Source organism: Pseudophryne corroboree, chromosome 1 (genome assembly GCF_028390025.1).
Source record: "Pseudophryne corroboree isolate aPseCor3 chromosome 1, aPseCor3.hap2, whole genome shotgun sequence".
Classification (NCBI taxonomy): domain Eukaryota; kingdom Metazoa; phylum Chordata; class Amphibia; order Anura; family Myobatrachidae; genus Pseudophryne; species Pseudophryne corroboree.
In genome coordinates this window covers 766141004-766167146 of record NC_086444.1, presented here as the reverse complement: position 1 = coordinate 766167146, position 26143 = coordinate 766141004, and positions in this window count along the sequence as shown.

Genomic DNA, 26143 nt, shown 5'->3' with positions numbered 1-26143 from the left:
CCACCGCTATTTAAATATGTATATGAAGTTTATTGTTGTTCTTTAAATGAGTTTATAACGATATTTACTATGTAATTCATAATATAAAAGAAGGATTTAAATTCCTTCATAATACACTTTTTTCCTTTTCTTTTCTCTGAATGATTATATTGAGCCCATGGAAGATATCTAATATCTTTAGAATTAGTAGATGAATAGCAATTGATATATCTCAGATAATTATATACTTTGCAGTAGATTTGTATATTTGTGTTTGGATATACATGTCCATATATCTACATTTTTATATACTTTTTTTTCATATACCTTTTCAGTGGTTTAATATACTGGCTTAGTTTAACAGGAGACCTGTGTTTAGAATCAATTGAATTTATTGGCACAGCTGATTAGGATTTTCTAATTAACAGGTTATATATACTAAGGCTAGCCATGATCTGCTTATTCATTTCCTTCTGATGAAACGGCCAGCGTTGTAGGCCGAGAAACGCGTTAAGGTACTCCATTGAAGGACTTCATTTGACTGCTGTATTCTCCTGACACTCTGTGAGCCGCATATATCGAGTGGACCGTAGCCGCAATTAAAACGGACTTTTCACCAGCGGCTGGGGAATCTGCTACTCCAATCTTTCTACACTGCTGCACATTCAAATTGGTACAGTACCCTTCAGCGGAGAAAAACAACCGTGTTCATCTGGATGGTTCACTGGTGACGTGACCAGCTGTACTTTCACTGCACAGAGCCGCTGCAAACCCGGCTCAGTACAGCGCCTTTGACGGAGAGGCTCTCACATCAGGTGATATACTACAAAGTGAATTTGACCATCACTGTCTATTTGCCACTTAATAATACAGCACGGTTGTCCGCAAGTTCAATACTGGGATACTCTTTGCCAATGAGGTTCTTTTGTGTACAAGGAGAAGAGAGTGTACACTTTAACAGTGATTTATAACAGAGGCACTTTTCATCAGTCTCCTTCTTACAAATATTTCAGCTCGTGGACGCACGGCTGATTTTCATGAAGCATCAATGCAGCCCTTAATTAGGGTTTATTAAAGGTTTTCTTATTCATATTGGTTCAGGAGATATGGCAGTCTTGTATACATTTATACATTATTAATTGTTCATTATTTTTAGGCTAGTTCATGCACTGTATTTTTATGTGGTTGATATAACAATATTTTAATAAAAAATACTTATTGGATTCATCCTGCGCTCCCATTCTTTCTTTTTTCATATTCATTTTGATCTATTGTTGGGGCAGCCCGCCCACAACTGGTGAGCAGCCGTCTGAATCCAACCAGATATAGTGTGTGTACTGTAGAGCGCCAATCTTTTGTATTTATTTTTGGTTTATCGCTATTGCATCAGCTTGGATGTGCAGTGCTGCTGCTGCGTGGTCAGACTCCCTGTCGGAAAACATTGATACCATGGATAGGGACAATATTTTGCTAACGATTGACCATATAAAAGACGCGGTCTTATACATGCGTGAGGCACAGAGGGATATTTGCCGGCTGGCATCAAAAATAAGCACTATGTCCATTGCCGCCAGACGGGGGTTATGGACTAGGCAATGGTCAGGTGATGCCGACTCCAAGCGGCACATGGAAGTTTTACCCTATAAAGGGGCGGAACTTTTTGGGGAAGGTCTTTCAGACCTCGTTTCCACAGCTACTGCTGGGAAATCGACTTTTTTGCCACAAGCTACCCCACAGCAAAAGAAAGCACCGTATTATCAGGTACAGTCATTTCGGCCCCAGAAAAATAAGCGGGCTAGAGGCTCATCCTTTCTGCCGAGGGGCAGAGGAAGAGGGAAAAAGCTGCAGCACACAGCTAGTTCCCAGGAGCAGAAGTCCTCCCCTGCGTCCGGTAAGTCCACAGCATGACGCTGGGGCTGCTCAGGCGGAATCGGGAACGGTGGGGGCACGTCTCAGGTTTATAAGCACACAGTGGGCTCTCTCACAAGTGGATCCCTGGGTCCTTCAAGTAGTATCTCAGGGGTACAGGCTGGAATTCGAGACGTCTCCCCCCCGCCGTTTCCTAAAATCTGCCTTGCCGGCAACTCCCTCTGCCAGGGAGGCAGTGTTGGTGGCTATTCAAAAACTGTATTCACAGAAAGTGATCATCAAGGTACCCCTCCTTCAGCAAGGAAAGGGGTACTACTCCACAATGTTTGTGGTACCGAAACCGGACGGTTCGGTGAGACCCATCTTAAATTTAAAAACCTTGAACACTTATATCAAAAGGTTCAAGTTCAAGATGGAATCGCTCAGGGCGGTTATTGCGAGCCTGGAGGAGGGGGATTACATGGTATCCCTGGACATCAAGGATGCGTACCTGCATGTCCCCATTTACCATCCGCACCAGGAGTACCTCAGATTTGTGGTACAGGACTGTCACTATCAGTTCCAGACGCTGCCGTTCGGGTTATCCACGGCACCGAGGGTCTTTACCAAGGTAATGGCCGAAATGATGATACTCCTTAGCAAGAAGGGAGTTTTAATTATCCCGTACTTGGACGATCTCCTGATAAAGGCGAGGTCCAAAGAACAGTTGATAGTGGGGGTGGCACTTTCTCAGGAAGTGCTACAACAGCACGGCTGGATTCTAAACATTCCAAAGTCACAGCTGGTCCCGACGACACGTCTTCTGTTCCTGGGAATGATTCTGGACACAGACCAGAATAGAGTGTTTCTTCCACTGGAAAAAGCCGAGGAATTGTCATCTCTGGTCAGAGACATTCTAAAACCAGGAAAAGTGTCGGTACATCAATGCACACGAGTCCTGGGAAAAATGGTAGCTTCGTACGAAGCAATTCCATTCGGAAGGTTCCACGCAAGGACGTTCCAGTGGGACCTGTTGGACAAATGGTCCGGGTCCCATCTCCAGATGCAACAGCGGATAACCCTATCGGCCAAAACCAGGGTGTCGCTGCTGTGGTAGCTGCAGAGGGCTCATCTACTAGAGGGCCGCAGATTCGGAATACAGGACTGGGTCCTGGTGACCACGAATGCCAGCCTTCGGGGCTGGGGGGCAGTCACAAAGGGAAGAAATTTCCAAGGACTGTGGTCAAATCAGGAGATTTCTCTTCACATAAATATCCTGGAGCTAAGGGCCATTTACAATGCCCTAAGCCAGGCAAGACCCCTGCTTCAAAACCGGTACTGATCCAGTCAGACAACATCACGGCGGTCGCCCATGTAAACAGACAGGGCGGCACGAGAAGCAGGCTGGCGATGGCAGAAGCCACAAGGATTCTCAGATGGGCAGAGAATCATGTGTTAGCACTGACGGCAGTGTTCATTCCGGGAGTGGACAACTGGGAAGCAGACTTCCTCAGCAGGCACGACCTCCACCCGGGAGAATGGGGACTTCATCCAGAAGTCTTCCAAATGCTGGTCAACCGGTGGGAAAAACCACAGGTAGACATGATGGCGTCCCGCCTCAACAAGAAGTTGAAAAGATATTGCGCCCGGTCAAGAGACCCTCAGGCGATAGCGGTGGACGCTCTGGTGACACCATGGGTGTACCAGTCGGTTTATGTGTTTCCTCCTCTACCTCTCATACCCAAGGTACTGAGAATAATAAGAAGGCGAGGAGTGAAAACTATACTCGTGGTTCCGGATTGGCCAAGAAGAGCTTGGTACCCGGAACTTCAAGAGATGCTTACAGAGGACCCTTGGCCTCTGCCGCTCAGACAAGACCTGCTGCAGCAGGGACCCTGTCTGTTCCAAGACTTACCGCGGCTGCACTTGACGGCATGGCGGTTGAACACCGGATCCTGAAGGAAAAGGGTATTCCGGAGGAAGTCATCCCTACCCTGATCAAAGCCAGGAAGGATGTCACCGCAAGACATTATCACCGCATTTGGCGAAAATATGTTGCTTGGTGTGAGGCCATGAAGGCCCCGACGGAGGAATTCCAACTGGGTCGATTCCTGCACTTCCTGCAAGCAGGGGTGACGTTGGGCCTCAAATTGGGGTCCATAAAGGTCCAGATTTCGGCTCTGTCGATTTTCTTCCAAAAAGAACTGGCTTCACTGCCCGAAGTTCAGACTTTTGTCAAAGGAGTACTGCATATTCAGCCTCCTTTTGTGCCCCCAGTGGCACCTTGGGATCTCAATGTGGTTTTGGCATTCCTGAAATCACATTGGTTCGAACCACTTAAGACTGTGGATTTTAAATATCTCACGTGGAAAGTGGTCATGCTGTTGGCCTTGGCGTCGGCCAGGCGGGTTTCAGAATTGGCGGCTTTGTCTTGTAAAAGCCCTTATCTGATTTTCCATATGGATAGGGCAGAATTGAGGACTCGTCCTCAGTTTCTCCCAAAGGTGGTCTCAGCTTTTCACTTGAACCAACCTATTGTGGTGCCTGCGGCTACTAGGGACTTGGAGGATTCCAAGTTGCTGGACGTAGTCAGGGCCCTAAAAATTTATATTTCCAGGAAGGCTGGAGTCAGAAAGACTGACTCGCTGTTTATCCTGTATGCACCCACCAAGCTGGGTGCTCCTGCTTCTAAGCAGTCTATTGCGCGCTGGATTTGTAGCACTATTCAGCTGGCGCATTCTGCGGTAGGCTTACCGCAGCCTAAATCTGTAAAAGCCCATTCCACACGGAAGGTGGGCTCATCTTGGGTGGCTGCCCGAGGGGTCTCGGCTTTACAACTTTGCCGAGCAGCTACTTGGTCGGGGGCAAACACGTTTGCAAAATTCTACAAATTTGATACCCTGGCTGAGGAGGACCTGGAATTCTCTCATTCGGTGCTGCAGAGTCATCCGCACTCTCCCGCCCGTTTGGGAGCTTTGGTATAATCCCCATGGTCCTTACGGAGTCCCCAGCATCCACTAGGACGTCAGAGAAAATAAGATTTTACTCACCGGTAAATCTATTTCTCGTAGTCCGTAGTGGATGCTGGGCACCCATCCCAAGTGCGGATTGTCTGCAATACCTGTACATAGTTATTGTTACAAAAATCGGGTTTTGTTGTGAGCCATCTCTTCAGAGGCTCCATTTGTTATCATACTGTTAACCGGGGTTCCTATCACGTGTTATATGGTGTGATTGGTGTGGCTGGTATGAGTCTTACCCGGGATTCAAAAATCCTTCCTTATTGTGTCAGCTCTTCCGGGCACAGTTCCTAACTGAGGCTTGGAGGAGGGTCATAGGGGGAGGAGCCAGTGCACACCAGATAGTCCTAAATCTTTCTTAGATGTGCCCAGTCTCCTGCGGAGCCGTCTATTCCCCATGGTCCTTACGGAGTCCCCAGCATCCACTACGGACTACGAGAAATAGATTTACCGGTGAGTAAAATCTTATTTTTAATTCTGCAGTTTTACATTCTGAAGATCTGGAGACATTCATTCCCTTCATGTGGTTTTCTTTCTCTTACTTTTAACTGACGATTTATTTCGCCAAAAACCGCTCCGAAATTTTCATTTTTTTTTTTAATGAGTGAATTAGATGAAGAACATGAATTTAACCCTATCCCAAATGATTTTAGTTAAAAAAAAAAAAAGATTTTTTTATTTTTTTATTTATTTATTTTAAATGTTTTTTTTTAAACATGAAAACGTTGATCGGGAACATCGCGACCATTGGAACATTGCGACCATCGCGGCTTTCATTTTGAAAGCTGGGACAGCCTCCCGGTATACAAGGGGGGGTTTAGGGGTGGCTTGCGAGGGTTAATTTACACTCCCCAGCGGCTGCCATTGTCTGCAGCCGCTGGAGGGGGGTTCCTGCCGCGCTGACCAATCAGCAGTGATCGGCAGCATGGCAATCAGTAGGGGAGAGTGCAGGAGCAGCAGCAGCGGAGGAGTTTCCCTTCCCTGACGCTGCTAACACTCTCTATCTGACTGGTCGCATCCTGTGCGACCAGGTCAGATAGAGCACTTGCAGGCATGGTCGCATCTGATGCAGCCATGCCAGCAAGTGATTAAACCATCTTCTACTTCATAGTCCCTTCGATGGCACCAAATCCCTCAGTTTTCTGCCACCCTATTTATTTCAGTGTCGTCTGCTGAGATGGCAATAGCCATAGGACCTTATTCAGTTTGGATTTCCGTGCACCAAAAATCACAATTGAGCTATTATCAGTACACTGCGCATGTGCATCCCTAAAAGATGCGATCACACTATGATTGAAGTGGCGGTCGTCAGGGGTGGGGCGGCGTTGTGGGGCAGAGGTCCAGCCACGCCTGTGTTGGCTGGACCGTTTTTGGGAAGGCTGCATGACATCACAAGCAGCCGCTCCGATGAAGTAAATGGCGGCAGACCGCCTGCATACACAGCCTAGCTGCATATGCTGTGGGGGGCATCATTAATTCTGGACACAGCGATGCGTTTGCAATTGTTTTTAACGCAGTGATCTCTGCTTTCTCTAACATCCTAGTGGATACTGGGATGACAGTACCATGAGGTATAGATCGGGTCCATTGAAGCCCGGCACTTTAAGAAATCATTAGTGTGTGCTGGCTACTCCCCTCTATGCCCCTCCACCAGACTCCGTTTAGAAAAATGTGCCCACGGAGCCGGGTGCATTCTGTGGAGCTCCATATAGTTTTCTTCAAAATTTTATTTGGTTTGTTTCAGGCAGCACTGGTTGGCAACCAGTCTGTCTGCATCGTGGGACTTAGAGGGGGACCGAACCAACTTATAGAGTTAATGGTTCATATCCCCGATGACAAGACACTAAGCTCCTAAGGTGATGTTTCACATACATGCCCGGCAGCATGCCGCCACCCCTAACAGATGCTGAAGTAAGAAGATGGGGTGCGGTGAGTGATTACACCGGGGTCCCGATTAGCGGGTCCCCGGTGACAAATGGTGGCAATAGGGTGCAGCGGTCACCGGGCTACGAGCTGCGGTGCCCGTTGCGGACCCCATACTGGCGCTAATACAAAGGGGTTATTAAGCTCCTTTTCTGCTGCGGGGTACACTGGGCTCCACAAGGATGGACAATGGGGTGTAGAGTAGGATCTTGATCCGAGGCACCAACAGGCTCAAAGCTTTGACTGTTCCCAGAATGCACAGCGCCACCTCCTCTATAACCCCGCCTCCCTGCACAGGAGCTCAGTTTTGTAGTTGGTGCTGCAGTAAGCAGGCACATAACAGAAGGGCTGCTCCAGGCAGCCCTAAGAAGAGCTTTTTTTGAAGAAAAAAGTGAAGACTTCAAGGGCAGCAGCGGTGGTAAATGTCAGAAGACATTCACTGCTGCAGCTCCAGCTCTCCCCAGCGGCGCAGTACACTCCCGAGCCCTGGTTGCCGGGTAACTACAGCAGGAGGCTCCGGTTTTCTTCACGTCAGGCACACACGACGGGGGCTCTCCGGGATCGCGTGGCTGTGCTTCGGGAGGTGGTGAGTGGGGCCCGCTTGCGGGACCCGGTCTTTATCGCGATCCGGCTCGGTCAGTGGGAGGCGGGCTGCGCGCGCTGGCGGTGGACACTGCGGCAGTACAGGCGATCCCACTAGATCACCAGTGCATGGGTGCAGGTCAGGTTTTCTCTCTAAACCATTTTTAGTAGCCCACAGTACCCGGTGGTTTTGCCAGCAGGGGGATAAGGCTTAGACCTGAAGCCCCTCCCCCAGCCCCAGTGCGCCATTTCCCGCAAAACTTCCCGCCCTGGAGCTGCATATCTGTTTCTCCCTCACTCCTTGTCAGTGTCTGGGCGCCATTATCCCTCAGCTTCAATGTTCATGGGACTGCTTGACACTTACATGACACTTAAGTATTCTGCCTACCTTTTTAGACAGTGCTAGTTAAGAAAGAGTGCATTTAGCATACCTCCCAACTGTCCCGATTTTCGCGGGACAGTCCCGTTTTTTGGGGTCTGTCCCGCTGTCCCACCCGCGGGCCGTAGTGTCCCGCGGTGGGGGGGAGCAGTTGGGAGGCTCAGTCTCTCGCTGCCCTGCTTAGCAGAGCAGCGGTGAATAGACGCTGTGCGCATGCGCACAGCGTCTATTCATTGTAGACAGAGGGAGAGGGGGCATGCCAGCGGCTCACGGAGCGCTGGGCATGCCCCCTCAGTGACGAAATTGGGGGCGTGGCTCGCGATCGCGGGTCTTCCCGCGAAACCACGCCCCCTTTTCATAGACCACGCCCCTTTTCCGGGAGCGCGCGGCTTCGCCGCGCGTGTGTCCCTCTTTCAAGGCGGCCAAAGTTGGGAGGTATGCATTTAGTCAGGGTTTTCTAGTACAGTTACCCTGTGATATACATCCAGTTCTTACTGTGCAGTGTTATATCTATTGACTATATAGCTATATATATAAGCTAGTCCAGTGCAGTATTATTGTTTGTAATAGGCTCTGCATTGTACAAACAGTGACTATCTGTGTGTGCATTAGATAGCTGAGTGGTGTCCATTTTGTGTCTTTCACTCAACTTGCTATCCCTATATTCTATAACCTGAGGGGGCTTGGTGCGTCGGGTTTTATATTGATATAGGATTTTTCACAAAGATATACTTTAATACGTATTTTTCTCTGTGATTTAGTCACCATATCTCTCCTTTATCTCTGCTAGTGCTGACTACACTGCGCAGAAGTTTGGGTAAGAGGTAGTGTGCTGCTGCCAATTGTACTCTGTTACCTGATACTGCAAGTTATATCATGTCTGCTTCTGAGGGTAACGGTTCTGGGGCTGAACACACTGCCGGTGTTGCTGAAGCCACAGATCACTATGGGGAGAATATAGCAGCTGTGGGCTCTGGTTCTGGGGGCTCCTTGCCCCCCAGTGGGACTGTGGCAATGGAAGTACCTAATGACCCGCCATGGGCCGCTTTTTCCACGCTTCTACATACGCTAGTTAATAAACTAACACCTGCTATGGGACCCCCAATGCCGGTACAACCGTATGTGGTCCCTGCAGCTAACCCGCCATGGGCGGACGATTTATCTGCTCAATTGAAGAAGTTGAACCAGTCCCTGACTACTAAAAAGTCTGACCATCGCTCGCCTAAGTCCAAGGGGTCCTCTAAGCGAGCGCTTGTCTCCTCACAATCCACTGCTGTCACTGACACCTCGTCTGATGAAGACGGCACTTACACTGACCCCACAGGTTCTGACTCAGATACTGCTGATGGGGAGGGTAGTTCACATGTGGATGTTCCTGATCTTTTGGAGGCTATTAAGTTAATTCTACAGATTACGGATGATCCCGAGCCATCCGTCCCTCCCAAGAAACCAGATAGGTTCAAGCGTCAGAAGGTGGTTAAACAAGTTTTACCTCACTCTGATCACCTAGTGGATATACGTCAGGAACCCTGGGAAAACCCGGGTATGAAGTTTGTGCCTCAAAAGAAGATGCTGGCTCGCTATCCCCTCGCACCAGAGCTGTCTAATTGGGAAACGCCTCCTCCAGTAGACTCACATGTGGCTAGGATGGTGGTTTCCTCAGCTCTACCTCTCACTACCGTCACGTCTCTAAAAGAGCCTTCGGATAAACGTGTGGAGGGTTGTCTTAAAGCGATTTTACACCCTCACGGGTGCTGCACAAAGGCCCACTATTGCAGCAACATGGGCTGCAGAGGCTATTGAAGCATGGGCCTTGGAGTTAGAAGCTGAAATCTCTTCTGACCATGCTAGACAATGCTTGTCATATATTGTCACAGCTTCTCACTATATTAAAGAGGCGGCTTCTGATGCCGGTATTCTAGCAGCCAAGGCCTCTACTACGTCAGTCCTGGCTCGCCGGATATTGTGGCTGAGATCCTGGTCTGTGGATCTGGACTCTAGAAAAACCCTGGAGGTACTCCCTTTCAAGGGAGATATTCTATTTGGGGAGGACTTAAATAAGATAGTGGCTGACTTGGCTACTGCCAAAACTGCCTGTCTGCCAAGTACCGCTCCTTCTGTGTCGAAGGCTAAAGGTACTTCCTTTCTCCCCTTTCGTCCTTCAGGTAAAGCAAAAGGTAAGGCGTACAACAAGCAGGTCCGCACTTCCAAACCTGGTAAGCCAAAGCCAAAAAGAGCCTGGGCAGCCCGTCAGCCAGCTTCCAAGACCGATAAGCCTGCCGAATGACGGGGCGGGCCTTCCCCTGGGGGATCCCAGGGTGGGGGGGGCGGCTTCTAGGGTATACCCAGGAATGGTTGAAGACCACTTCAGATGCCTGGGTACGGGAAGTCGTCACTCGGGGTTACGCTATAGCCTTCAAAAACCGACCCCCTCATCGATTTTGCCTGACAGACGTCCCGTTGGACCAGACAAAGGCAAACACTCTGCATTTGGTGGTACAGACCCTCCTGGATACAGAAGTTGTAGTACAGGTGCCTCTTGCGCAGAGGGGCCGGGGGTACTATTCTCCGCTGTTTCTAGTCCCGAAACCGAATAGGTCCTCCCGGCCCATTCTCAACCTCAAGGCATTGAACAGGTTTGTGAAGGTTTCCAAGTTCCGTATGGAAACTCTTCGCTCTATAGTTCTGGCCTTGAACCTGGGGACTACATGGTCTGCCTGGATATACAGGATGCTTACCTGCATATTCCTATAGCAGCGTCACATCAGCAATTCGCAAGTTCGCTATTGGCAACCTCCATTACCAGTTTCGGGCGTTTCCTTTTAGTTTAACAATGGCTCCGCGATTCTTCACCAAAGTAATGGCAGTGATGACGGTGGTACTCCGCCGTCAAGGGGTCAGGATACTGCCATATCTGGACGACTTGTTAATCCTGGCAAATTCCCCAGAACTTCTCCTACGTCATCTAGATATGACGGCCCGGTTTCTACAAGCCCACGGGTGTCTCGTCAACTGGAAGAAATCCTCCCTGATCCCTGCTCAGAGCATGGTGCATCTGGGAGCGCTATTGGACACTCACAACCAGAGGTTGTTCTTGTGTCAGGAGAAAGTCCTGAAGCTTCAGGACAGGATGCAGGTGCTGGGCCTCATGGTATCCACATTCGACATGGTGGAGTATGCTCAATTCCATTCTCGCCCCCTCCAGAGGCTGATACTAGCCAAGTGGGACGGCCTGCCTCACCGGATCAGGTCTCAAATGATCACATTGACTCCGGAGGTCTGTCTGTCGCTGTTCTGGTGGCTCCAAGACCAACAGTTGTGCAGGGGCCGTCCCATCTGGATATCCAACTGGGTCCTGTTGACGACAGATGCCAGTCTAAGAGGTTGGGGCGCGGTGCTGAAGCAACACTCCCTTCAGGGTCGGTGGTCCAACATTCTGGAATTGCGGGCGGTCTTCAATGCATTGAACCTAGCCCAGCATTTAATTCACAACCGTCCTGTTCAAGTGCAGTCGGACAACGCCACCACAGTGACTTACATAAATCATCAAGGCGGCACTTGAATCTGTCTGGCAATGAAGGAAGTCTCACGGATTCTACATTGGGCGTAACGCCATCTACCGGCCATATCGGCAATCTTAATTCCGGGAGTCCTGAATTGGGAAGCGGACTTTCTCAGTCATCAGGACGTGCATGCCGGCGAGTGGGGCCTCCATCCAGAAGTGTTTCAACTCCTAGTGGAAAAGTGGGGTCTTCCAGACGTAGATCTGATGGCGTCTCGACACAATCACAAGGTTTCGTTCTTCGGAGCAAGGACAAGGGATCCTCAAGCAGCATTCGTGGATGTGCTGGCGGTGCCGTGGAGGTTTCGGCTGCCGTACGTGTTCCCTCCGGTGTTACTCCTGCCCAGGGTAATTCGGAAGTTCAAGCAAGAAAAAGGAATTCTGCTTCTCATAGCTCCAGCGTGGCCCAGACGGCACTGGTTCTCAGACCTGCAGGGCCTATCGTCAGAGCGCCCAGTTCTACTTCCACAACACCCAGACCTCCTTGTTCAGGGCCACTGTGTCTGCCAGGACCTAGCCCGGCTGTCGTTGACGGCGTGGCTCTTGAAGCTTCCGTCTTGAGGGCTAAGGGTTTTTCTGAGGAGGTCATTAAAACTATGTTGCAGGCCCGGAAACCGGCTTCTGCCCGGATTTACCATAGGGTCTGGCATTCCTACTTTGTTTGGTGCGCATCTAACAATTATGACGCTTCCAAGTTTAGTACAGCCAAACTTTTGGCTTTTCTGCAGCAGGGCCTGGATTTGGGCCTGTGTCTGGCCTCAAGGTTCATATTTCTGCCTTGTCGGTGTGGTTTCAGAGAAAGATTGCGACTTTACCTGATGTTCATACTTTCACTCAGGGTGTGTTGCGTATCCAACCTCCCTATGTCCCGACTGTGGCTCCTTGGGACTTGTCGGTGGTTTTGGAGGCGTTGCAGGAGACTCCGTTTGAACCCCTTGGTTCGGCTGTTCTTAAGTGGCTTTCCCTTAAGGTGGTGTTCTTGCTAGCTGTTGCCTCTGATAGAAGAGTGTCGGATTTGGGTGCCCTTTCCTGTAGTTCCCCATATCTGATTTTTCACCGTGACCGGGCGGTACTTCGGACTCGTCCCGGTTATTTACCAAAGGTGGTTTCCTCGTTCCACCTTAATCAGGAGATTGTGGTCCGGCCTTTGTCTCTCCTGAATTGTCTTCCAAAGAGCGGTCTTTGGATGTGGTACGGGCTCTCCGTATTTATGTGAAGAGAACTGCTTCTATTCGAAAATCTGATTCTCTCTTTGTTTTGTTTGGATTTCACAAACGTGGCTGGCCTGCTCACAAGCAGACTCTGGCCAGTTGGATTAGAATGGTGATTGCACATGCTTATGTGAAGGCTGGTCTGTCAGCTCCTGCTCACATTACGGCCCATTCTACTCGGTCTGTTGGACCTTCTTGGGCGGCCCAACGTGGTGCGACCCTTGACCAATTGTGTAAGGCGGCTTCGTGGTCCTCCTTGAACACGTTCATAAGGTTTTATGCCTTCGATACTGCCGCTTACCAGGATGCTTCCTTTGGACGCCGGGTTCTTGTGCCCGCTACAGTGCGTCCCCTCCCATAAAGAACTGCTTTAGGACATCCCCATTGTCCATCCTTGTGGAGCCCAGTGTACCCCGCAGCAAAAAACGAGTTTTATGGTAAGAACTTACCATTGTTAAAACTCTGCGAGGTACGCTGGGCTCCACAAGGCGCCCACCCTGACGCACTTAGCTTCTTTGGGATGGTATGCCATTAGCCGCTGACACTTCTCTTGTCGTGAGAGTGTGGTGTATGTGGCTACTAACCGTTGTCGTCTCTTTTCCTGCTACTGCATTGGGCTGGTTAACAAAACTGAGCTCCTGTGCAGGGAGGCGGGGTTATAGAGGAGGCGGTGCTGTGCATTCTGGGAACAGTCAAAGCTTTGAGCCTGTTGGTGCCTCGGATCAAGATCCTACTCTACACCCCATTGTCCATCCTTGTGGAGCCCAGTGTACCTCGCAGAAAGAGTTTTAACAACGGTAAGTTCTTACCATAAATCTCGTATTTTTTCACAGATTCTGTATTTTACAGCCAGTATGTACTGCGTGCCATTGAGGGGGCGGGGCTTCCTTTAGAGCGGGACCAGTATACCCAGCGGAGCACTGTTCTAACTGAAGTATTGTGTGCTGGTCCCAATCTTTCTCTGTGTTACTCCATTCGGACTGTCTGGAGTTGTTGTGCTGTTTCACTATCTGTGTTGTCACTGCACTGTTTGTATTCACCTAACTCTGTGTTTTCTGCAATAAGAATGTCTGTGAAAAAGACTGGGGGTAATTCAGAGTTGATCGCAGCAGCAAATTTGTTAGCAGTTGGGCAAAACCATGGTGGTCATTCCGAGTTGTTCGCTCGGTAATTTTCTTCGCATCGCAGCGATTTTCCGCTAATTGCGCATGCGCAATGTTCGCACTGCGACTGCACCAAGTAAATTTGCTATGCAGTTAGGTATTTTACTCACAGCATTACAAGGTTTTTTCTTAGTTCTGGTGATCGTAATGTGATTGACAGGAAGTGGGTGTTTCTCGGCGGAAATGGGTGTGTGTGAAAAAACTCTACCGTTTCTGGGAAAAACGCGGGAGTGGCTGGAGAAACGGAGGAGTGTCTGGGCAAACGCTGGGTGTGTTTGTGATGTCAAACCAGGAACGAAACTGACTGAACTGATCGCAGTTGCCGAGTAAGTCTGGAGCTACTCAGAAACTGCTAAGAAGTGTCTATTCGCAATTGTGCTAATCTTTCGTTCGCAATTTTGCTAAGCTAAGATACACTCCCAGTAGGCGGCGGCTTAGCGTGTGCAATGCTGCTAAAAGCAGCTTGCGAGCGAACAACTCGGAATGAGGGCCCATGTGCACTGCAGGTGTGGCAGATATAACATTTGCAGAGAGAGTTAGATTTGGGTGGGTTATTTTGTTTCTGTGCAGGGTAAATACTGTCTGCTTTATTTTTACAGTGCAATTTAGATTTCAGTTTGAACACACCCCACCCAAATCTAGCTCTCTCTGCACGTTATATCTGCCACCCTTCAGTGCACATGGGTGGTCATTACGAGTTGTTAGCTCGCTAGCAGTTTTTAGCAGCCGTGCAAACGATATGCCGCCTCCCACTGGGAGTGTATTTTAGCTTAGCAGAAGTGCGAACGAAAGGATCGCAGAGCGGCGACAAAGTTTTTTTGTGCAGTTTTAGAGTAGCTCAAAACCTACTCAGCGCTTGCGATCACTTCAGACTGTTCAGTTCCTGTTTTGACGTCACAAACAAGCCCTGCATTTGCCCAGCCACACCTGCGTTTTTCCTGGCACGCCTGCGTTTTTTCGAACACTCCCTGAAAACGGTCAGTTGACACTCAGAAATGCCCTCTTGCTGACAGTCACTCTGCAGGCAGCAGTGCGACTGAAAAGCTTTGCTAGAACCTGTGTGAAACTACATCGTTCATTGTAATAGTACGTTGCGCGTGCGCATTGCGCCGCATGCGCAGAAGTGCCTTTTTTCTTTTTCATCCACTAGGGGTCACTGGAGTACTCTAGGGATATGGACGGTTCCACAGGAACTAGGCACTGAATAGTTAAACTTTGACTATACCTCCCCTCCATATTCCAGAGTACCTCAGTGTTTTTTCGGTGCTTACTGAGACTAGGCTTGTGGAAGTTGATCCACAATGACTGAATTTTTTGAGAGAAGCCGCGTCATTGCCCTCACCACAGGGTCCAGGTATGTTGAACGGGGCGGTCAGCTCACGCTGCCGCCCTGCTGTGTGGGATACTGTGTGTGTGTGTGGCCGCCGGCCGCCGCTTCCAGCGCCGCTGTTTATGCTGTGTCCCCCGCCGCTCTGAGCCGCACCTGCCACGTTGATTTATGCATAGGCAGCTCCACTGCTCTATGCAGCGCGCTCCCCGGCCCTCGATGCCACTTCCAGCTCCCTCTCCACCATAGCCCGGCTCCGTGTATAGAGAACGATACACGGAGCACGGGGGGGGGGGGGGGGGGCACACAAATGTTTACTAGAATACAGCAGCGCTGCATATGTATTACAATAGGCTATTAAGTCTTTGTTAAACAGGATACATGTTGCTCATATATGTGCAGGTTTGAATGCAACATAGTATGTTTATTAAATCTGCTTACATAATTATAAGTCTGCATATTTAACCATTTTTCCTGTTGTTTTTCCAGAATTTCCTGTATTACATCTCTCCTCCATTGAAGGTGCAGGGGTGTTAAGGGGAATTTGGAACCAGGCATATTGCTGACGTGTACTGCACTTGGCCAGATATATATTTGTAAAGACACCTTAGTGCTATTTACTGAGTCGCGCAAGTTGTATTTTGTATTGTCTGTCGGTATAATGAGTAAGACACCAGCAAAGACTATTATTCTTATCATAACTGTTTATAATGATATTATCCCAAAGACTGCAAATCAGAATCATGGCTGTGGTCAGCCAAATACTGGCTTTGTTCACTGTTGTAAAGTAAGATGTGTTATACAATTGGTCAGCACATGGTTTATAAAACAGTATCTGTGGAGCACTGCAAGCATTGTGAGTTCAGGCTCACCTGCAGCAGCTTTGCTTAATTCACTTAGCCACACCACAATTGGATACGCCCGATCTCATCTGATCTTGGAAGCTGAGCAGTGTTGGTCCAGGTTAGCCACCTGGGAATACAAGGTGCTGTAGGTATTTTTAAATCTACAGCCACACCACACTGGATTCGGGACCCATTAACTAAGCTGCGGTTAAGCAGCAGACTTATCAGGTTTTTAAGCCTGTGAGTGGTCACATTTAGTTTCAGACTTCTAAGAATTATTATTCTTCTGAATCAGGATATATCTGGATATATGTATATGGGTATATAATATATATGTGTGTATATATGCATATATGAAATATATATATATTTATAAGGTCTGAGTATGTGTGAATATACATGGTTGTATATGTGTATATATGTGTGTATATATATATATATAATATGCTGACATTAAAAATCTATTTTGGCAAGACTACAGTGGCGCAATTGGTCAGCACACAGTGCTTATTAAACAGTATCTGTTGAGCACTGCAAACATTGTGAGTTCAGGCCTCACCTCCCCAGATCCCCAGTGGCCTAATGGATAGGACACTGCCCTCCTAAACCAGGGATTGTGGGTTCAGGTACCATCTGGATTGCAAGTCACTACAGCAACCATTTCATCACCAGAGTTGATGTTTAAACAGCAGCTTTTGCTTATTATTTTTACAGGTGGCTCTGTAGTCAAGTGGTTAGGCTTCCCGCCCACAGTGAACATTGTGATTGCATGGACACTGGTTCAGATCCTTGTTTAACAGGTGTAATATATATATATAATAATAATAAAAAAAAAAAAAACATGGTAGGACACCATTTTTTACGTTACTTCCTGGGTCTTTGCTGGAGGTTGCTGCCCTACAACACTCAGCCTCTGGGGGAGCGGGGGGTTGTTAGGGATTTAATTTATTAATTGTTTTTGACAGCATGTCTCTACAGGAAGATTCACTATTGCTGGAAACCACATGCACGGTAATGCAGGTTTATACACAGATTACTTCCGTGGTGTACTTACTGGTCGGGGTACATGATCACTAAGTCTAATGCATAATCAAACAAGGACCTTCGCTGCAGAGTCGGTCACACAGTGTGTCGGACAAATTCGACTGTGCAGACAGACCCTTACCGGTCCTCTTTGGGGGGTATGCGGGCGCATGTACTGCCCGAGAGGGAAAAATTTACTGTTTCAGCTAGATTGTTGCGGTCGATTCGCCGCCAGCCCTCATAGCACCAGGCCAGTACGTCAGGTTCTCAGCGAAGGCTGAACAATTTCCAATGAGAGACAATTGCAATTATTGGGCGTTTAACTACCTATCGGAGTGTACCCTACACAGCAGTAGGGCTGTTGCTTCGCCCTGCTTTGGTAAGGGTTTGAGGTAACAAGGCTGTAGTGGCAGGGTGCTCCAGTTCAGGTTTGCCCTAAATAAAGACCACCTTACACTTCTTGCTGCCTACAGCTTCTGTGAAGTTGGCAGTTGGTTCTTGCGTCTCAGCTTCGCTAGTGGCGCACAACGTCCACTTTGGCTACGTTCCAAACAAGAATAGATCGCAGACCGAGTGGGGGGGGAAATCTGATTTCCTACCATTGTCTACGCGAATTCCTGAATGATTCCGTCTCAACGATTTCAATTCCTAGGTATGATTCTCGATACGGTAAATCAAAGAATTTACCTACCCGAACAGAAGTACAGGTCATTCGTCATCTGGTACAATTAGTGCTCAAGCCTTGCACAGTCTCGGTTCATTTGTACATTCGCCTATTAGACACAATGGTGGCGGCTTTTGAAGCACTTCAGTTCGGAAGACTTCACTTCCGTCCTTTTTAACTGGATGTGCTCGCAATGGTTGGCTGTGGCCTAACGAGTACAGTGTTTGCCTGCAATGCATGCCAAAAACAATGGTCGGGCTCGCTTCTGCAGATTCACCGCAGGGTGAGGTGGTCTCCAAGGGCCAGGGTGTCTCTACTCTGGTGCTCAAAGTACAGAATCTAACCGCAGGGAAACGGTTCGGCACCTGGAATTGGATAATTCTCACTGCGGACGCGAGTCTCAGAGGTTGGGGAGCTGTAGTTCAAAATTTTCAGCTCCAGGGTCTCTGGGCGGATCACGAAAGATTGCTGTCTATAAATGTCCTGGAACTCTGGGCAATTTACAATGCGCTACGACGAGCAGTGCACATGCTGCAGGCTCAGGCTGTTCAGGTGCAGTCAGACAATGCGACGGTGGTCGCATACATCAACAAACAAGGAGGAACGAAAAGCCACATGGCAATGCGGGAAGTAGCTCGAGTCCTCAATTGGGCCGAGGTGATTTTGTCGGCAGTATTCATTCCGGGAGTGGACAACTGGGAGGCGGATTATCTCAGTTGCCAGGATTTTTATCCAGGATGTGCATTAAATCCAGAAGTGTTTCACATGCTGGTCCAGAAGTAGGGTTACCCGCAAGTGGACCTGATGGCATCTCGCCACAATTATCAAACGCCCCAGTACGTGTCCAGAACGAGAGATCCAAAGGCAGTGGCGGTGGATGCTCTCACAATCAAGTGGCCATACAGTCTCGTGTATCTGTTTCCACCGTTTTCCGCTGCTCCCTCTGTTGCTAAAACGGATCAAAAGAGAGTCCGTCACAGTCATACTAGTGGCGCCTCATTGGCCTCGGAGAGCTTGGTTTTCGGATCTCCGCGGTCTACTCGCGGACGTTCCTTGGCCGCTCCCACTGCGTCCGGACTTGTTACAACAGGGTCCGTTCTTTTTCTCCGATTTAGCGCGGCTGCGTTTGACGGAGTGGCTGTTGAGACAGCCCTCTTAAAAAGAGAGGGCATTCCAGAATAGGTTATACCAACCATGTTACGAGCTAGGAAGACGGTTACGGCAGCTCATTATTACAGAATTTGGCATGCCTATATAGGTTGGTGTGAAGTTCGGAAGTTTCTGACATCATCTTTCAAGTTATCCCGTCTTTTGTTATGTATACAGATGGGGTTAGATGGAGGTTGGCGTTTATCCACACTAAAGGTGCAGATATCTGCGTCGTCAATTTATTTTCAAAGAAGATTGGCTCTATTGCCGTCGGTACACACCTTTATGCAGGGTGTCCTCAAAGTACAGCCTCCATTTCACTTCACTTACTGCGCCATGGGACTTGAATCTGGGTTTAGATTTCTTATAGTCTTTTTGTTTCGAACCCTTACTACAAGTGGATATTAAGTTTCTCACTTGGGAAACAATTTCTCTCCTAGCCTTAGCTTCGGCAGGGCGGGTTTCAGTTTTGGGTGCCTTGTCATGCAAGCCACCGTATTTAGTGTTTCATAATGACAGAATGGAATTTTAGACGAATCCCGTTTTCCTGCCAAAAGTAGGGTCCTCTTTTCACATCAATCATCCAATAGTAGTTCCTGTGTTAACAGGAGATTCTGGAATTTTGGTTGTGGTACGCACATTACGAGTTTATGTATTCCGAACGTCTACAGTTCCTAAGACGGATACGTTGTTATTCTCTATGATGCGGCCAAGATGGGTTGGCCACCTTCTAAGCAGACCTTATCCAGATGGATAAAACTGACCATACGTCAGGCTTACCTTCATGTTAGGTTACAGCCGCCTACATCAGTAACAGCTCATTCCACACGTTCTCCGGGAATGTCATGGGCAGCTGGTCGTGGAGTTCTATGACACAGCTTTGCAGTGCGGCTACATGGTCTTCAGTGCACATGTTTGTGCGCTTTTACAGGTTTGATACTTTTGCGGCATCAGCATCTAGCTTTGGCCGTCTAGTGTTACAGGTGCCAAACAGCTCTCCCGCCCAGGGGGGAAACTTTGGTACGTCCCTAGAGTACTCCAGTGACCCCTAGTGGATGAAAAAGAAAATAGGATTTTGGTACTTACCAGGTAAATCCTTTTCTTTGAATCCATAGGGGGCACTGGACGCCCACCCAGAGCAGTTGTTTACCTGGTTGTGGTAAGTGCAGGGAATTTTATGGTAACACACTCTTACCGACTGTTTCAAATTAGAAATTCTATCGGGTTGGTGTCAACTGTTAGTTGTCAGTTTCGTTTGTGTCAACTTTATTGTTGTCCGTTTTTGGTTATATGTATTTCTCCATTGTCAACCTCTATAGCTCCAGTTCGGCTCAGTAAAAAAACACTGAGGTGCTCTGGAATATGGAGGGGAGGTATAGTCAAAGTTTAACTATTCAGTGCCTAGTTCCTGTGGAACCGTCCATATCCCTAGAGTACTCCAGTGCCCCCTATGGATTCAAAGAAAAAGATTTACCTGGTAAGTACCAAATCCTATTTTTTAACCTCGTCGAACGAATGCAGCTAGCGAACAACTTGGAATGACCACCATGGTTGTGCCCATTTGCTAACAAATTTGCTGCTGCGATCAACTCTGACTTAGGCCCTGTGTGTCCCTCATGTAACACTAAGTTTACACCTTCCACAGGAGGTTCTCTCCTGTGTACCCAGTGTTCTCTCCCTTCACAGGGTAGTAGTATGCAGGAACCTGAGTGGTTAGATTCATTTAAAACCATGATTACTAACATTAATACAGAGTTGGCTAACGCCAGACAGGAAAGGCAGACCCTTAAACAATAACGTAAAATTGTACTGCCTGTACCTGGGGCTATCTCTCTCAAGGACCCAGCTGACCACAAAATTGAGACTACTCTCAAATCTATTTATACTGCGGAGGGAATAGCTCAAAGGCCCACTATAGCTTGTGGCTGGATTTCCAGGGCCATGGTAAAATTATCTGATAATATAATAAGGGGGTTTGACTCAGGAAGAGATCTTTACACTACTGCATCTTATCCAGGATGCTGCAAATTTTATGAGTGAGGATATTAAAGAATTATATCTCATAAATGGGCGTACTAGAGCTGTGGTGGTCTTGGCTCGCAGGGCTCTGTGGCTGCAAAACTGGTCAGCGGATGCTGATTCTAAGAAAGGTGCGGAGAATCTTCCTTTTACAGGTGATGCCTTATCTGGGGTAGAATTAAACAAGTGGATCTCTCAGGCGACGGCGAGTAAGTCTACCTATCTGCCATCAGCTGCACCTCCTGCTAGACGTCCCTACCCTGGGCACTCTCTGCAGTCCTTTCGTGTGGCCAGATTCAGAGCCAGAGGTGCCTCAAATGCTGCTAAAGGAACTCGTGGTAAGTCCCGTAAACCAGCAGCTGCTAGTTCTCTGGACCAGGACTCCGGATCCTCATCCACTAAGCCCTCCGCGTGATGGTTGGCCCCAGCAGCACGGCGAATTTCAAGAAGGTGCTCGCCTTCAACACTTCGCCCATGTTTGGGCACAGTCCTGCCGGGATCCTTGGGTGAGTGATCTCATATCCCAGGGGTACCGGTTGAAATTTCAAGCTCTGCCTCCTCCCAGATTCTTCAAGTCAGGCTTACCAGCCTCACCCGTAGCAAAGGTTACCTTACAAGACGCCATTCAAAAGCTACTACAAATGGGGATGTTGTCCCAGTTCCTCCTCCGTTGCAGAACAGGGGTTTTTCTCTTACATCCTAGAGGATGCTGGGGTCCATATTAGTACCATGGGGTATAGATTGGTCCACTAAGATTCATTGGCACTTTAAGAGTTTAAGAGTGTGGGCTGGCTCCTCCCTCTATGCCCCTCCTACCAGACTCAGTTTAGAAAATGTGCCCAGAGGAGCCGGACACAGCTAGGGGAGCTCTACAGAGCTTCTTTAGTAAAAGTTTCGTTTTAGAGTTTATTATTTTATGGGGAGGCTGCTGGCAATAGCCTCCCTGCTTCGTGGGACTAAGGGATGGAGTAGTGTCTGCCCTGCGGGGTCTGAGCCACTATGTCCGCTGACAGGACACTGAGCTCCTGAGGGGATCGAACGTTCCCCGCCAAAGGGGATCGCTCACCCCGGCAGCATGCCGCCACCCCCTTACAGAGCCAGAAGATCAGTGGCGAGTCAGTCACCGCCCCCCCCTAGCAAGCGGGGAGCCAGTGTGAAGATGGCAACAGGGTATGGAGTGCAGTACTAACTGCGCTCTGGGGCTCAGCGGTACATAGTGCGGTTCTGTGAGGGGCGCCCTGAGCCAGCGCCTACACCCTACATTGACCTCTAAAGCCTGTCAGGGTCCCAGGATCGCTGCCAGCATGAATCCTCAGGCCAGTATAATCTCATGAAGAATGGGAAGAAAGTGCCATTAAGGGGGTGGAGCTTCTCCTCAGAGTGGACCCAGCAGCGTTCAGCACCATTTTCCTGCCTGCAGAAATGCTGTCAGTGAAGAGCAGTCCCTCCAGAGCAACTCCAGCTATCTCTTACGGTACCAGGGGGTTGTAGAAGGGGGGGGGGGAGGCTGTGTAAGGACTTTGTAACCTATTAAGGTACACAGTCAGCGCTGGTTGGGGTCTCCCTATACCTTGAAAGCGCTGTGTGTGGGTTAGCTCCAATCTCTGTGTCTCTCTCGCCATTTTTGGGGGTGAAACTCTGTCTAGCCTCCCCTGTGTGGGTGTGGAGTGTTTGGGGTCTCCATTTAGCTATGTCCAGGGACTCTGTGTCATATGCTGCAGAGGATATGTCCTCTCAAGATGATCTCATTCCATGTAATCAGGATTGCACTGTTTTAGCGCAGATACCAGCAAGGGAGCCTGAATGGTTATCCTCTATCAAACTCTATGATTTCTCAGATTTCTACTAGGGTTGCATAGAATGAATCTGCAACTCAGGTTTTACAGAACTCTATGGCAGTTTGGTCCGGTTCTGTTACCTCAGGGCCCCCCTCTGTAGGTTCCCACAAACGTGCTCTTGCCCAGATTATGCAAGATGATACAGATACCGATTCGGACACTGCAGACGGTGATGGGGATGTGCTCAGGGGGGGCTGCATCTCTTGCTAAAGGGGTGCAGTTGATGATAGAGGCTATCAGGGATGTATTGAATATTGCTGATTCAACACCTGATCAGGTTGCGGAGGCTTACTTCACTGACAACAAGAAAGCCTAGCTAACCTTCCCTGCATCCAAAGAATTAAATGCTATTTTTGAAAAAGCATGGGAAAACACGGAGAAAAAATTCCAGATTCCTAGAAGGGTTCTGGTTGCTTTCCCCTTCCCTGAGGAGGTTAGGAAAAAATGGGAAAACCCACCCATAGTAGACGCGTCTGTATACAGACTCTCGAAAAAGGTGGTTTTACCTATTCCAGGATCTACCAGCTTAAAGGATCCTGCTGACTGCAAGATTGATACTACGCTCAAATCCATATAAAAGGCGTCAGGGGAGGTTCTACGTCCCACTATTGCCTGTGCATGGATTTCCAAAGCTATAGTAAAGTGGTCAGGCACATTACTTGAGGATTTGGATACAATGGATAAATGTGATGTTGAAATGTTTTTACGCAACATTCAGGATTTGGCAGGATTTATGGTGGAATCCATGAAAGACCTGGGTTCCATGGCTGCAGGGATATCTTCCATGTTTGTCTCGGCTCGTAGGGGACTGCGCCAGTGGTCTGCCGACGCGGAATCCAGGAGAGGTGTGGAGACCCTACCCTACACAGGTCAAGCTGTCTTTGGGGAAGCGTTAGATGCGTGGATCTCCACGGCTACAGCGGGTAGGTCACTTTTTCTCCCCTCAGCTGCACCTGCTACGAAGAAAACTTTTTCTTCAGCTGCATCACAGTCCTTTCAGGTTGCTAAACCAAGAAAGGCCAAACCGTCCAACACCTTCTTTAGAGGAGGTCGACCAAAATCCAAGAAACCTGCTGCTGCGGTTTCCCATGAACAGAAGCCTGCTTCAGCTACGCCAAAGTCCTTAGAATGATGGTGGACCGCGCGGCCAGGAGGTAGGGCCGGTGGGGGCGAGACTCAGACATTTCAGTCAAGTCTGGGTGTCGTCCGGTCTGGATCCCTGGGTACAAGATATTGTGTCCCAGAGGTACCGTTTGGAATTTCAAGATCTCCCTCCTCATTGGTTTTTCAAATCAGGCTTGCCAGCTTTGCCAGCAGACAGGCTATCCTACAGGGAGCCATCCAGAAGTTGGTAGAGGCACAGGTTATTGTACCAGTTCCTCCCCGGATGCAAAACAAAGGTTACTATTCAATCTTTTTGGTGGTACCGAAACCGGATGGTTCGGTCAGGCCCATCTGAATTTAAAATCACTAAGGGGGTAATTCCAAGTTGATCGCAGCAGGATTTTTGATAGCAACTGGGCAAAACCATGTGCATTGCAGGGGAGGCAGCTATAACATGTGCAGAGAGAGTTAGATTTGGGTGTGGTGTGTTCAATCTGCAATCTAATTTGCAGTGTAAAAATAAAGCAGCCAGTATTTTACCCTGCACAGAAATAAAATAACCCACCCAAATCTAACTCTTTCTGCACATGTTATATCTTCCTCCCCTGCAGTGCACATGGTTTTGCCCAGTTGCTATCAAAAATCCTGCTGTGATCAACTTGGAATTACCCCCTAAACCCCTTTCTGAGGGAGTTCAAGTTCAAGATGGGGTCTCTAAGGGCGGTGATATCAGGTCTGGAGGAGGGGGAATTCCTGGTATCCCTGGATATCAAGGATGCGTACCTCCACATTCAGATTTGGCTGCTGCATCAAGCTTATCTTAGATTCACACTGTTGGACTGTCATTTTCAGTTCCAGGCCCTACCATTTGGCCTCTCCACAGGACCGAGGGTATTCACCAAGGTGATGGCGGAAATGATGATTCTCCTCCGTAGAGAGGGGATGAACATAATTCCATATCTGGACGATCTGTTGATAAAGGCATCGTCCAAGGAGAAGCTGTTACGGTCCATAGCTCTCACGACCCCGCTTCTCAGGGAACATGGTTGGTTCCTGAATCTTCCAAAATCTCATTTGGAACCAACCAGGAGGTTCTCCTTTCTGGGAATGATCCCCGTTATGGAAGTGCAGAGGGTGTTTCTTCCAGAGGAAAAAGCGTTGATGATACAAACTGTGGTCCGGGGTGTCCTGAAGCCAACCCGGGTGTCGGTTCATCAGTGCATTCGCCTTCTGGGGAAGATGGTGTCCTCTTACAAGGCTCTGCAGTACGGGAGGTTTCACGCTCGGTCCTTCCAACTGGCTCTCCTGGACAAGTGGTCGGGATTCCATCTACACATGCACCAGAGAATACGTCTGTCGCCAAAGGCCAGGATTTCACTCCTCTGGTTGCTGCAATTACCTCACCTTCTGGAGGGCCGCAGGTTCGGGATTCAGGACTGGATCCTTCTAACCACGGATGCAAGTCTCCGGGGCTGGGGCACAGTCACACAAGGGGAAACCTTACAAAGAAGGTGGTCAAGTCTGGAAGCCAGCCTGCCGATAAACATTCTGGAACTAAGAGCCGTCTACAACGGTCTACTCCAAGTGGCCCATCTTCTGAGAAATCGGGGCGTTCAAATGCAGTCGGACAATGTGACAACAGTGGCTTACATAAACCGACAGGGGGGGATCGAACAAGAATCATCCTCTGGGCAGAAAAACATGCGTTGGTACTGTCAGCAGTCTTCATTCTGGGTGTAGACAACTGGGAAGCGGACTTCCTCAGCAGACACGATCTCCATCCAGGGGAGTGGGGTCTCCATCCGGAGGTGTTCAAGGAGGTAACAGATCTTTGTGGCATACCCCAGATCGATATGATGGCCTCTCGTCTCAACAAGAAGCTTCGGCGATATTGTTCCAGGTCGAGGGACCCGCAAGCAGTAGCGGTGGATGCCCTAGTGACTCCGTGGGTGTTCCAGTCGGTGTACGTGTTTCCTCCACTTCCACTCATCCCAAGAGTTATAAAGCTCATAAGGTGAACAAGGGTTCAAGCGATCCTCATTGCTCCAGACTGGCCAAGAAGGGCTTGGTACGTGGATCTTCTGGATCTACTGCAAGAAGAGCCGAGGCCTCTTCCTCTTCGGGAGGACCTGCTGCAGCAGGGGCCGTTCGCCTATCAAGACTTACCGCAGCTACGTTTGACGGCATGGAGGTTGAATGCCTGATACTAGCTCGGAAGGGCATTCTGAACAAAGTCATTCCTACCCTGATACAGGCTAGGAAAGGAGTAACGTCTAAACATTACCATCGAATTTGGAAAAAATATGTATCTTGGTGTGAGTCCAAGAAATTTCCTGCAGTGGAGTTTCAACTGGGACGGTTTCTACTCTTCCTACAAGCTGGTGTGGATATGGGCCTGAGGTTGGGATCTGTGAAGGTCCAGATTTCGGCCCTATCCATGTTCTTCCAGAAACAGTTGGATGCCCTCCCTGAGGTTCAGACCTTTTTGAAGGGAGTTCTGCACATCC